The 10,706-nt window shown below is 36.1% G+C and overlaps 1 protein-coding gene across 1 annotated transcript in view; it reads left to right on the top strand.

Annotated features, from left to right (window-relative positions):
• The first annotated feature begins 343 nt into the window (after window positions 1–343).
• The window catches only part of LOC135077256 (uncharacterized), a 69,662-nt gene continuing 59,299 nt past the window's right edge, over window positions 344–10,706 (top strand). Inside the window, exon 1 of the mRNA XM_063971793.1 lies at window positions 344–840. The gene's annotated coding sequence lies outside the window, so the exon portion shown is untranslated. The remainder of the gene's footprint in view (window positions 841–10,706) is intronic.

Raw genomic sequence — 10,706 nt, 5'->3', positions numbered from 1 at the left:
CATTATTATTTGTGCGAGGTGATACTGTCCATGGTCATCATAACGTCTAAGTTACAAATAAATACACTATGAGAGGCTAAAGTAAATAACTTCGACACTTTAATCCTGCAGAAATCAATATAAAAAGTACGTATTCACGCACACTTGTGCCAAAAGCATTTATGCCGCGATGGCCGTGTAACATAATAATGTACCGCACATTCGAAAGCAGAAATAAATTAGGTAGATTATTTAAAAAATATGCGGGCAACATTATCTTTGACATTACGTTTCATTATGTTGGTATTAGCAAAACCACAGAGCAAAAGAGTCTCTTTTTCTTTGCCTGTCATTCAGTTTTCGATAAACTCGCGTGATAGGTGGTCGCTGTGTGTGTTGAGTGTCTGATTTTTGAGAAATAACTCGTAAACCATAAAAAACAATTTGTTAGGAAAAGTGTTATTCGATTTCATGCGTTTTGTTCAATATCCTGCGTCCTGACACGCATGTCACATGTGAGATCGCGTTTGTTTAGGTTTTATCGAAATTATTTGACGTAGATTGACAGATCGGTTTCGCAAGTAGGTAGCTTTTACGGAGGTGTTTTATTTGTGTAGGTACGTTGTGTGGCAAAATATTTAATTGGATTTGTATTTTGGTGAATTTGTAAGTGTCGTGCTACCCAAAGGGTAAGATTCCCTGTTGGTGCGGTCGATAACAGGTGTGTGCTGTGAAGTGGTGAAGCAGTCAACAATTGCGCGGTGTGTGTAGTTCGGTGAAGCATCGGGTGTTTTGATTGTGGTATAAACGCTGTGAGCCATGCTGGCTAGTCGTGGACATTGCAACGTTTTTATGCGACCGGTACGTGTAGAATATCATTACCTACTTGCTTATAATGCGCATTACTTTTACGCCTTCGCCATTCATGTTTGTATAGCCTAGCATACACTTGTATAGTCATTAGAATGTTTTCAAGTTGCAAAGCAATGGACACTGCATGCAAAATCCAAGTTGAACTGGGGCTAGAACCTCTCATATTCACAACTGCATTCATAACAATCAACCTAATGAGGTTTCATATCAAATTACAATACTTGCACTGTTATTTTGGAATTCTGAGACCAATTAATTTCCAATTAGAATTTCTATCTGTAAATAGACCGCAATGAAGTCGGTCAAAAAGTAGACCTTGTCTAACATGGATGTCAAGGATCAACAAAATCAAGTAATGGGTATTAAAATTTTTATTTTCCTTTATGTTAGATGTCTGTAGCTGATTATGGAACTAAAAGACCATACATTTACTTTATTGTTTGGTTACTATGGTAGATATTAATTGTCGCACAAACAAAAGTAAAATTGAAAAAATTACATTTTTATGTTAGCTCAATAGGTCTTTTGACCATACCACAACCAAAGGTTGTACCTGGACCACAAGCCACCATTTATAAATTTATTTATTTTAGAACACTGTACTTATGGTGGACTTAATGCTTTTCCCAGGATCATTTCCACCACAGCCTGGATTACTAAATAATTCTTTATTCGGTTGACTTCAAGAGTCGATTACTAAGGTCTTGACACTTATTTAATTTAGGTTTTAATAAACCACTTATGCCTGTTTTCACTATCAATCCCTAGTTTTTAAGTGACCTAGATAGTAACAAGTAACAGGAATTTTGTTTACATAGGGGTCACTTAAAAATTAGGGATTGTGAAAACGGGCATTAGCTTATCACCTGTGCCCTGTGGTCTGTATTTAAACTAAGAACGGACACTAGTCATTTAATAACTATTTTGTATCCATCACCCCATCTGAGATTTGAGCCTCTTATGTTGTTAATAAGACCATGAAGATGTTTACATTACATTGATTTTTGGTAGTTTTACTGCAGAAAGGTTTATGTTGAAGTAATAGAATAATCACTAGAAATTTGTAACATGGCCAATATTAAGTGTGTAAGATCTCTTTTCTTGCCAGGTGTACTTTTTGTAGGATTCACTTTAAAATCAATCAATAAAGCCTTTAAGCCTTTTAAGCTTGTAGGTACACATTGTATTCTGAAAGTAATCAAATCATGAAATAATTGAAGGGATAACCCTTTTAAATATTTTATAAAATCATATTTTTCTTGGTATGAAATACTTCATTATTGTTTTTTTGGAATGAAATAAGTCCAAACATTGAATAGTCTAAACATCTTTGTATTGTTACACTTGCACTCATAGATTTGCTGCACAGATTTTAATAAATACTAGTATGGAGATAGACGAAATCTTGAACTTTGACTTACTTGAATAAAGAAACGTGAAATTCAGATTTTTTCCATGAGACAAAAAACTTTGCAAAAGGCAGGCACCAGCTTGTGTAACACAAGGCAGATAAGCCGAAGACATTATGTATCGAGGGTTCAACAACAGCTCGTGAGTGCGTTACATAAGCACCGATCGAGCAGGATATTGGTCGCAAGGGTAGACAGAAACTACAGAAAGTCTTCCGCGGCACTTTCACTCGGGCGCCGTACTTTCGCCGGCGATGGTACTGGCAATATCTATGCAAGAAGCGTTGCGTGAACGTTTCGATGTGTTTCGGGAATAGGCAGATCTCGAACCACATACGTAACAACACGGACGTAGCTATAGTTTTGACAAGAGGGGGGTCCCTTACTGTAAAAAATAACTACTGTGCTGTAAAAATTCTGGAAGAACTCTCAAAGTCCCAAAACGTGCATAACGTGAACCGGAAAACGTAGTGCAGGAAGGCATCCTACTCGGTGGACCAACGATAGTGTGAAGGTCGCGGGAAGCACCCAGGTGCTTCCAAATGGCTTCCAATACAGGAAGGATCCAGATCCTTCCTGTATTGGAAGCCATTTGGAGTCCTTTGACCAGCAGTGGATGGCATTTGGTTGATAAGAACGAACGAAACCAACCCAAAAGCCGATATGCCTAGTCAGTATCTTCTCTCCGAAAATGTTATTATAATAATATTAGCCTTTATTCAGACATACAGAGTTTAAAATTGATTTTGAGTATAATATTATTGTAATTGACACTTGTCTGTGTGCCTTTTTTGGCAAAGGCCTCCTCCAACTGTTTCCACTGTCCTCTATCTCCTGCAACTGTTGTCCATCCACCTCCAGCTATGGCCTTTATTTCATCCACCCATCTTCTTGGTGGCCTTCCCCGTTTTCGCTTAATATGCCTTGTGTGTGAACCAGTTCATTATGGATTTAGACCATTTCTCTTTTCCTCTAACTGTGTGTCCAGTCCACCTCCATTAGAACTTTCTGATAGTTACTGTTACATCTTTTGTTCTTGTACAATTCTTTGTGATGGTGGTTCTTACTCTATCAGAAAGTCTCTTCCCCATCATGCTTCGTTCCATTGCGTTTTGGCATGTTTCAAGTAAATGTTATTGCTAAAACGTAAACAGATAAGATCATTATGCAAATGTTTTGGTAACTGGTATAAACGAAACGGTATCGCTTTGTTTTTCCAGCGATTGTGCTCAATCAAGGTCACCACAACTAGTGCCTAGGCACTTATGCTGGATTTCTATATTCAATCCTAATCCAAATTAAACGGATTTGGATTGTCAACTGTCAAATTTTAATATGTTTTTGGCCAAAATAACTGCGGTTTTTGATGTTTTTACATTTTTATATTGTTTATAAGACTATTTAAACAATATTAATTAATATTAATGTTTTTACATTTTTATATTGTTTATAAGACTATTTAAACAAGCATCGAAAATTTTGGAAATATAATCTAAAACTGAATTCAATTTGACAGTTGTAATCCGGATTTGGACAAGGATTGAATATGGGAATCGGGCGTTAGTCTACTCGGCGATCGTGCTAATTCGACGAGTTATTATCGTTTCACATCTAGTGTGATTGTGATTTGCTTGAGGTCAGATTCAATCAGCGTTTAGATGCTGGAGGTATTGATTGAGCTAGAGTGTAGGTGCATAGAGAGAGCCTCAGTGCATTATGAGGAAAATGCAGTATCAAAAGGACAAGGAACAAGAAAGAAGAAATAGGTCCCATTTCCATTATTATTTATTATGTTTTCTTTTAACCTTGAAATATGTAATTACATTTTTAACGAGGCAGATTTAATATGCCACCGTAAGTGGTCTCATTGTCACTGACTAAGGAAAGTTAAATAAAATTTTGTTGCTAATTATTTATGATTTGCCCTAAGGTATGCAGTTAGTTAGGTACTATTTTAACACTTATTTCCTTAATAGTAAATTATCAATTGGGGTTAATGAAATTGTAAATTGCGTCGTGTAACGGGTACATAGGTGTCGAGGCGTACTAGATAATGTATCGTAAACAATAAACATATGACGCAGGTCGTTGAACCCGGCTCGGATGTGGGTTAAAAAGTTAAAATTAACCGCAGTCGACGCCTCTACCCACTGGGGTAATCGACAGCTACTTATGATTTATGGGATTATGGATTTAGTACAGTCGATGGTAATTTATATGCCCGATATTCGAAATTGTGCTTTTGTTTTGTAACATCATCATCATTAATTTCAGCCATAGGACGTCCACTGCTCCTGCCTCTCCCAATGTTTTCCATAATGACCCGTTGGTAGCGGCCTGCATCCAGCGCCTTCCTGCTACCTTTATGAGGTCGTTGGTCCATCTCGTGGGTGGACCGATTTATTTGTACCTATATTTATTTGTATACTGAATTGATGTTTAAGATCACAAGTTATAATAATGATGTGCGAAGGCGGCTTTGAAGTCCCGCCCACGGAATAAACTTGGAACTTTTCATAAAAAAATAGGAATACAGCGCCATTACCTAAGTAATTAAGTGATTTACTAATGAGATAGAAACAGACGAGTTTGCTTAATATTTTATAGCTATCATCAAATAATATCCAATTGTAAACAGTATTGTGTTCAGTTAGTTACGTCTTGCATAATTAATTACAAAAACGTAATTTCATCATTTCATAGGCATCAGCGGCATCACGTGTCTTTTCATCAAATCAAATCATTATTTAGTACTTTGGTCCTTTTCAGGGCGCTTATGTACACTACCCAAATATAGCTTGCCCTACCACCACTTCGGAACAACATATGGGCTGGTATTGAGAAGAAGTGGCGGAAGAAACTCAGTCATCTTATTTTCACTTAAAACTTTATAACTATGTATTTGACGTCCCCATAATTCTTATAGCTTGCCCTACCACCACTTCGGGACAACATATGGGCTGGTGTTGAGAAGAAGTAGGTATCAGAAGAAATTCAGTCATCTGAATTTCACTTGAGACTTTATTATTTGACGACTAGGTAGGTACTTAGTAACTCCCCATAATGTTTATTATAGCTTATAGCTTGCCCTACCACCACTTCGAGACAACTTAAGGGCTGGTGCTGAGAAGAAATCTCGGAAGAAACTCAGTGATCTGATTTTCACTTAAAACTTTATAACTATTTGACGACTACAGAAACTCCCCATACTACCAATTTCGCAACAAAATGTATAGTTTTATGTGTTGACGACTGTACAAATGAGATAAGCCGCTGTACTCGGTTCGATTGGTAATGCTGCCTACAGTCGTCGGTTCACTACACTTTGCGGTTCTAGAAAAATCACATAGTACCTAGGTACTTTTAGTAGCGTTTCCTTGGTTGTATTTCTGGTTATATTAATCATGGTAGCAGTGCAAACAAAGGAAAACTAAATATTTAAATACATGTAGGTACCTTAAATATCTTTATTTAAAGTGTACCTAAGTAGTATAATACGTAAAAAAACCATGTAGCGAGAGAAAACAATCGATTTTGTATAGTTATTATTTTTATAACAGATTCAAATGAATTCAATAATGTTACCAGGAAACGTTCTCGTTATTTATCATGTACCTACTTTTCCACGAGAATGATATTTTGTTGTAAAATGTATAGTCGATATAGCACATTGTTCTAAAATTCTAATATGTACACATCATCAATCGATTTTGGAACATTATACTTAAGAAAATTAAGTTGAAAATGCCTTTGGGATTTTTTATTTGGTGTTAGGTGTAGGGTTGTCAGGTGTCCGGTTTTAGCCGGACATGTTTGGCTTTTTACGGTCTTGTCCGGCCAAATATTATTATTGTCTTGTCCGGCTTTTGTTAGGCTTTAAGTGTGGCTATGGCTGCCGCACCAGGCGAAAGCCGAGCCACGGAATAATATCAAGCGCACACATCGGGATGTTAGGAAACCGATGATGATAATGATAGTACTTACTCGTTAGCTATGACACTAATTGCAACACCCCCCTCCCCCCCGTGACATGTCCGGCTTTTAGGGTAAAATGTCCGGCCAAATGAAGCACAAAGTCCGGCTTTTGTGTTTTTGGAGTAAACCCTAGTTAGGTGGTTAATGATGATATATTTATTTTGTTACAAAATGGTACCTATTTGTACGACCTAAGATTCAACAGTTTCAGCACGTTTTAGCTACTAGTACCAATTTCATGTAGGTAACTCACAAAGTAACTCAAGGTTCACTTGTTTCTTAGAATAATTTTAACAGGCACAATCTATTAAAAACACTAAAGGCTTGGTGTAACGTTAGACCTTGAGCGACTAGTAAGACTATATTTTGACACATATTAGCACTCACAAGCCCAAGACAATATGAGCTGCCATATTTGATACAGCTTTTGCCCGCGGCTTCACCCGCGTGAAATTTAGTTTGTCACATATCGTCATAAATTATAGCCTATATGTTATTCTGGGTTATAAACAATAATACTGTAAAGTTTCATCAAAATCCGTTCAGTAGTTTTTGCGTGAAAGAGTAACAAACATCCAGACATCCAAACTTTCGCATTTATAATATTAGTAGGATTAGTAGGAAGTAGGATGACATAATTCAATGGGGTAACCAACTTTTATTTATTACTGTCATTTCTTTATTTTAAAATAATCTTCATTTTGTTTTGTTTCTCAATAAAAGCATCTCTTTTTGTACAGTAAAGAACATCTATCTATCTAACTATATCAGTTTGTAGTAGGACTTCGTTGTTCATGTTTGTACACATGAAAAAGTAAAATTAACAGGAAAATATTATTTGGTTTATTTACGTATAAATAAGCGAATTGTGGCAGCTTTTAAACGAGGATAACAAGTTGTTTGTAGGTGTAATATTAATGTACGAATATTTTATAAATTAACAGAAACTATTGCTCAGATTCTGGAATTGTATTCAATGAGTCAATGACACTTATTTGTGCTATTATTAATTGACATAATTGGATTCTGAATAATTAATGTATTGTTAATGAAGTTCGAAAGACGAAAATCATTACAAAAAGAAAAAAAATAGCTTTGAAAACAAAGACTATTTTTAGGGCTAATCTTGTGGTAAAACTCACTTAATTTTCTTTCTCCCTTATTTGTTGCAATTACATTCTACCTGTCTCCTTCTTCCTTTGTGTGGGTCGTAACAACTGACTGAAGTAACAACCCTGGTGGTATGGTATCAGACTCGAATGAACCTCCATCATCTGTCCGTCTGTCAGTCATTAACGTTGTTCCTTTGCCTTTTTCAGGCGGAGAAGCGAGGCAGATCGTCCATCGACTCATCATAATGGTATGTTATGTACCTCTATCTCTAAAAAAACAAGTAAAATGGCATAATAATATAATTTCAAAGTTTTCCATTCATCATCATTTCAGCCATAGGACGTTCACCGCTGACTGAACATTAGGCTTCCCCCAATTTTTCCATTATGTTCCTATTCCTGAAATAAATAAAGATGCAAATAAATTGAAAAGAAAATCGTTTGCCTCCTGTCACATAAAAAAAAAGGAAAAAAAAAAGTCCATCGCGCGCGTTGCAGCGTTGTCTACTAAAAAACCAAAAGGCGTGTCCTTGAACATTTTGCACATCATTAAGCCCCAAAATAAGTAAAGTTCAGTTAGAGTCAACCGTACATCACACTACACATTTCTGTTGTAAAATATTACATTCACATAAAGATGCTACTCTCCTTGGCTTTATGTGCCGCCGTCGTCTGTAATATGGAAACTAGTCAAATAAGAAAAAGAAAGAAAGAAAGGAAGAAAAATAATTACCATCAGGTGATCCGTCTGCTCGTTTGCCTCCTGTCACATAAAATTTATTGGTTCAAACACAGTTTAACACAATGTCAGATATTTAACGGAATAAAATTTACTGAATACAATATTGATATTGCTACAATCCAATACAAATAGTTCATGTAACATGTTTGTATTTCAAGATCAAACCCGTGATGACCTCTGCTGCAAAATTGAAGTTCAAGTCAATTAGTTTATTAATGGGTATAGAATAGGCACATAGATTTAGATAACGATATGATGGCGCACTAAATAAGCGGCTCACAACATCTTATTAATATTGATATTGAACATTTTCGAATTATTAAACTCAACAATATAATCTACCAGAATTTCTCAGAATCCGAACTAATTTTACTAAGCACAGTAATGCTTGTTCATCTCTTCTCAATATTGGTACATTAATCACGGTAATTCCCAAAGCCAGTGATTCAAAACGAATCGTCTTGTTTTATTTGATCTCGAATGTTCTAGCACATTCGGCCAGATCTACAACTCGGCGGCTTATCGTGTTTGCACACTTGACCGGTTTCTAAGACTCCCCGCAGACCTGAGACCTGAGACTTTTTGCCGACCTAAAATTTAGTCGGCCTGTTATGTATTTATGAACGACTAGCTTTTCGCCAGCGGATTCGCCCGCGTGTAATTTTGTCTGTCACAGAAAAACATTATCGCGCGCGTCCCTGTTTCAAAAACCGGGATAAATCTATCCTATGTCCTTTCCCGAGACTCAAACTATCTCTATGCCAAATTTCATCAAAATCGGTTCAGTGGTTTAGGCGTGAAAGCGAGACAGACAGACAGACAGACAGAGTTACTTTCGCATTTATAATATTAGTATAGATTTGGTATCTGCCGAATCCTCGTACAAATTAGAATCCGACCTACTAGCCGATAAAAAGTCTGGTGTCTGCGGGGACTCTAAGGTGGGTTCTTCACTTGGTGTGTAAAATTCGCTTACAAAGTTCCATTGTTATGTTTTTCTCATCAACATTCAAAGTCTTGGTCTTCCTTGAGCGCCTAACAATCAATTTTCAACCGACTTCAAAAAAAGGAGGAGGTTCTCAATTCGACCCGTATGTTTATTTTTTTTTTTTTTTTTTCTATGTTTGTTACGCGATAACTCCGCCAATTATGAACCGATTTGAACAAATCTTTTTTCAGGGTATAGGTAATACCTCAAGGGTGGTCCCATTTAAATTTAATAATAAAAAAAACAACCCCCAAGGGTGGAAAATTGGGGATGAACTTTTTTATACGCAATATCTCCGCCGATTATAAACCAATTAGAACGATTACTTTTTTGTTGAATAGGTATTATCAAAAGGGTGGTTTCATGCGAATTTGAAGAAAATATTTCACCCCCAAGGGTGGAAAATTGGGGATGAACTTTTTTATACGTAATATCTCCGCTGATTATGAACCAATTTGAACGATTATTTTTTTGTTGAATAGGTATTATCAAAAGGGTGGTTTCATGCGAATTTGAAGAAAATATTTCACCCCCAAGGGTGGAAAATTGGGGATGAACTTTTTTATAATATACATTAAGAATATGGTCTCAATGTACTGCCTACCTTCAGTGGTAACATCAAGGTAATAAAATTAGTTAACTAAAAAGCAAGAAATAAGTAAAATTTTATAAAAAAAAATAAAACCGACTCCAAAAAACCTACACTAAAAAGTAGAAAAATAATTACTAATTACCTACTTATTTATTAGGACGAATTATTATTAATATTTATGTAGGTATACCATGATTGATACTTTTGGAGTCGGTGCAGGCAAACTTTACATGTTTCATAATCTTGGCACCGACTCCAGAAGTATCAATCATGGTATACCTACATAAATATTAATAATTCGTCCTAATAAATAAGTAGGTAATTAGTAATTATTTTTCTACTTTTTAGTGTAGGTTTTCTGTTGATCAAATCAGTGAATGTCTGCCTTGAAATAAACCTAGCCACTCACTGATGGTGTCAAGTACGTTTTATAAAGATTACGTTGTCAAAGAAATTATTCTCCACTTTTATGGTTACATCAATTTAATTACGGCAGCGGATTAATGAAAAGTGTGTAGTTGTATTTTTTGCCTTCTCATCAGAGCACGCCTTACCGTGTTTAACGATGAATCACTGTACCAACCGGTTATCTAACACTCATGACTGTTTATAAACTCGACTGTCACCTGCTTCAATACTAGCTGATGCTTGGAGTTTACTCATTTTATGGTGACACACGCAAGATTTAACTTTTAAAATACCTAAAGGCAGCAATAGCAGTTTCTTTTCAAATATCATAACGTTGTCAGTCAGTAATACCAGAGCCCAAAAACGATACATGAGAAATTATTCAAGAAACCTAAAGTCTATGATTAAAGGTGAAGAAACCAGATTCTTGAATGGAGACCACGATTTGACGAGAATTGTTGAGGATCCCCCCCCTGCTTGATTGTTGACGGACTCAAGAACATAGCTGAAGGAATGGCAGTGTCTGAATAAAAAAGATCATGCTTAACGTCCAGCAAATACTCTTAAAGAGTCTTTACCTTTACATGTCTCATTCTTTTTTTGCCCTACCAGAGCGCTTCGAGACAAA

The sequence above is a fragment of the Ostrinia nubilalis genome, chromosome 13, assembly GCF_963855985.1.
Source record: "Ostrinia nubilalis chromosome 13, ilOstNubi1.1, whole genome shotgun sequence".
Classification (NCBI taxonomy): Eukaryota; Metazoa; Arthropoda; class Insecta; order Lepidoptera; family Crambidae; genus Ostrinia; species Ostrinia nubilalis.
This window is presented reverse-complemented; position numbering and strand designations above follow the sequence as displayed.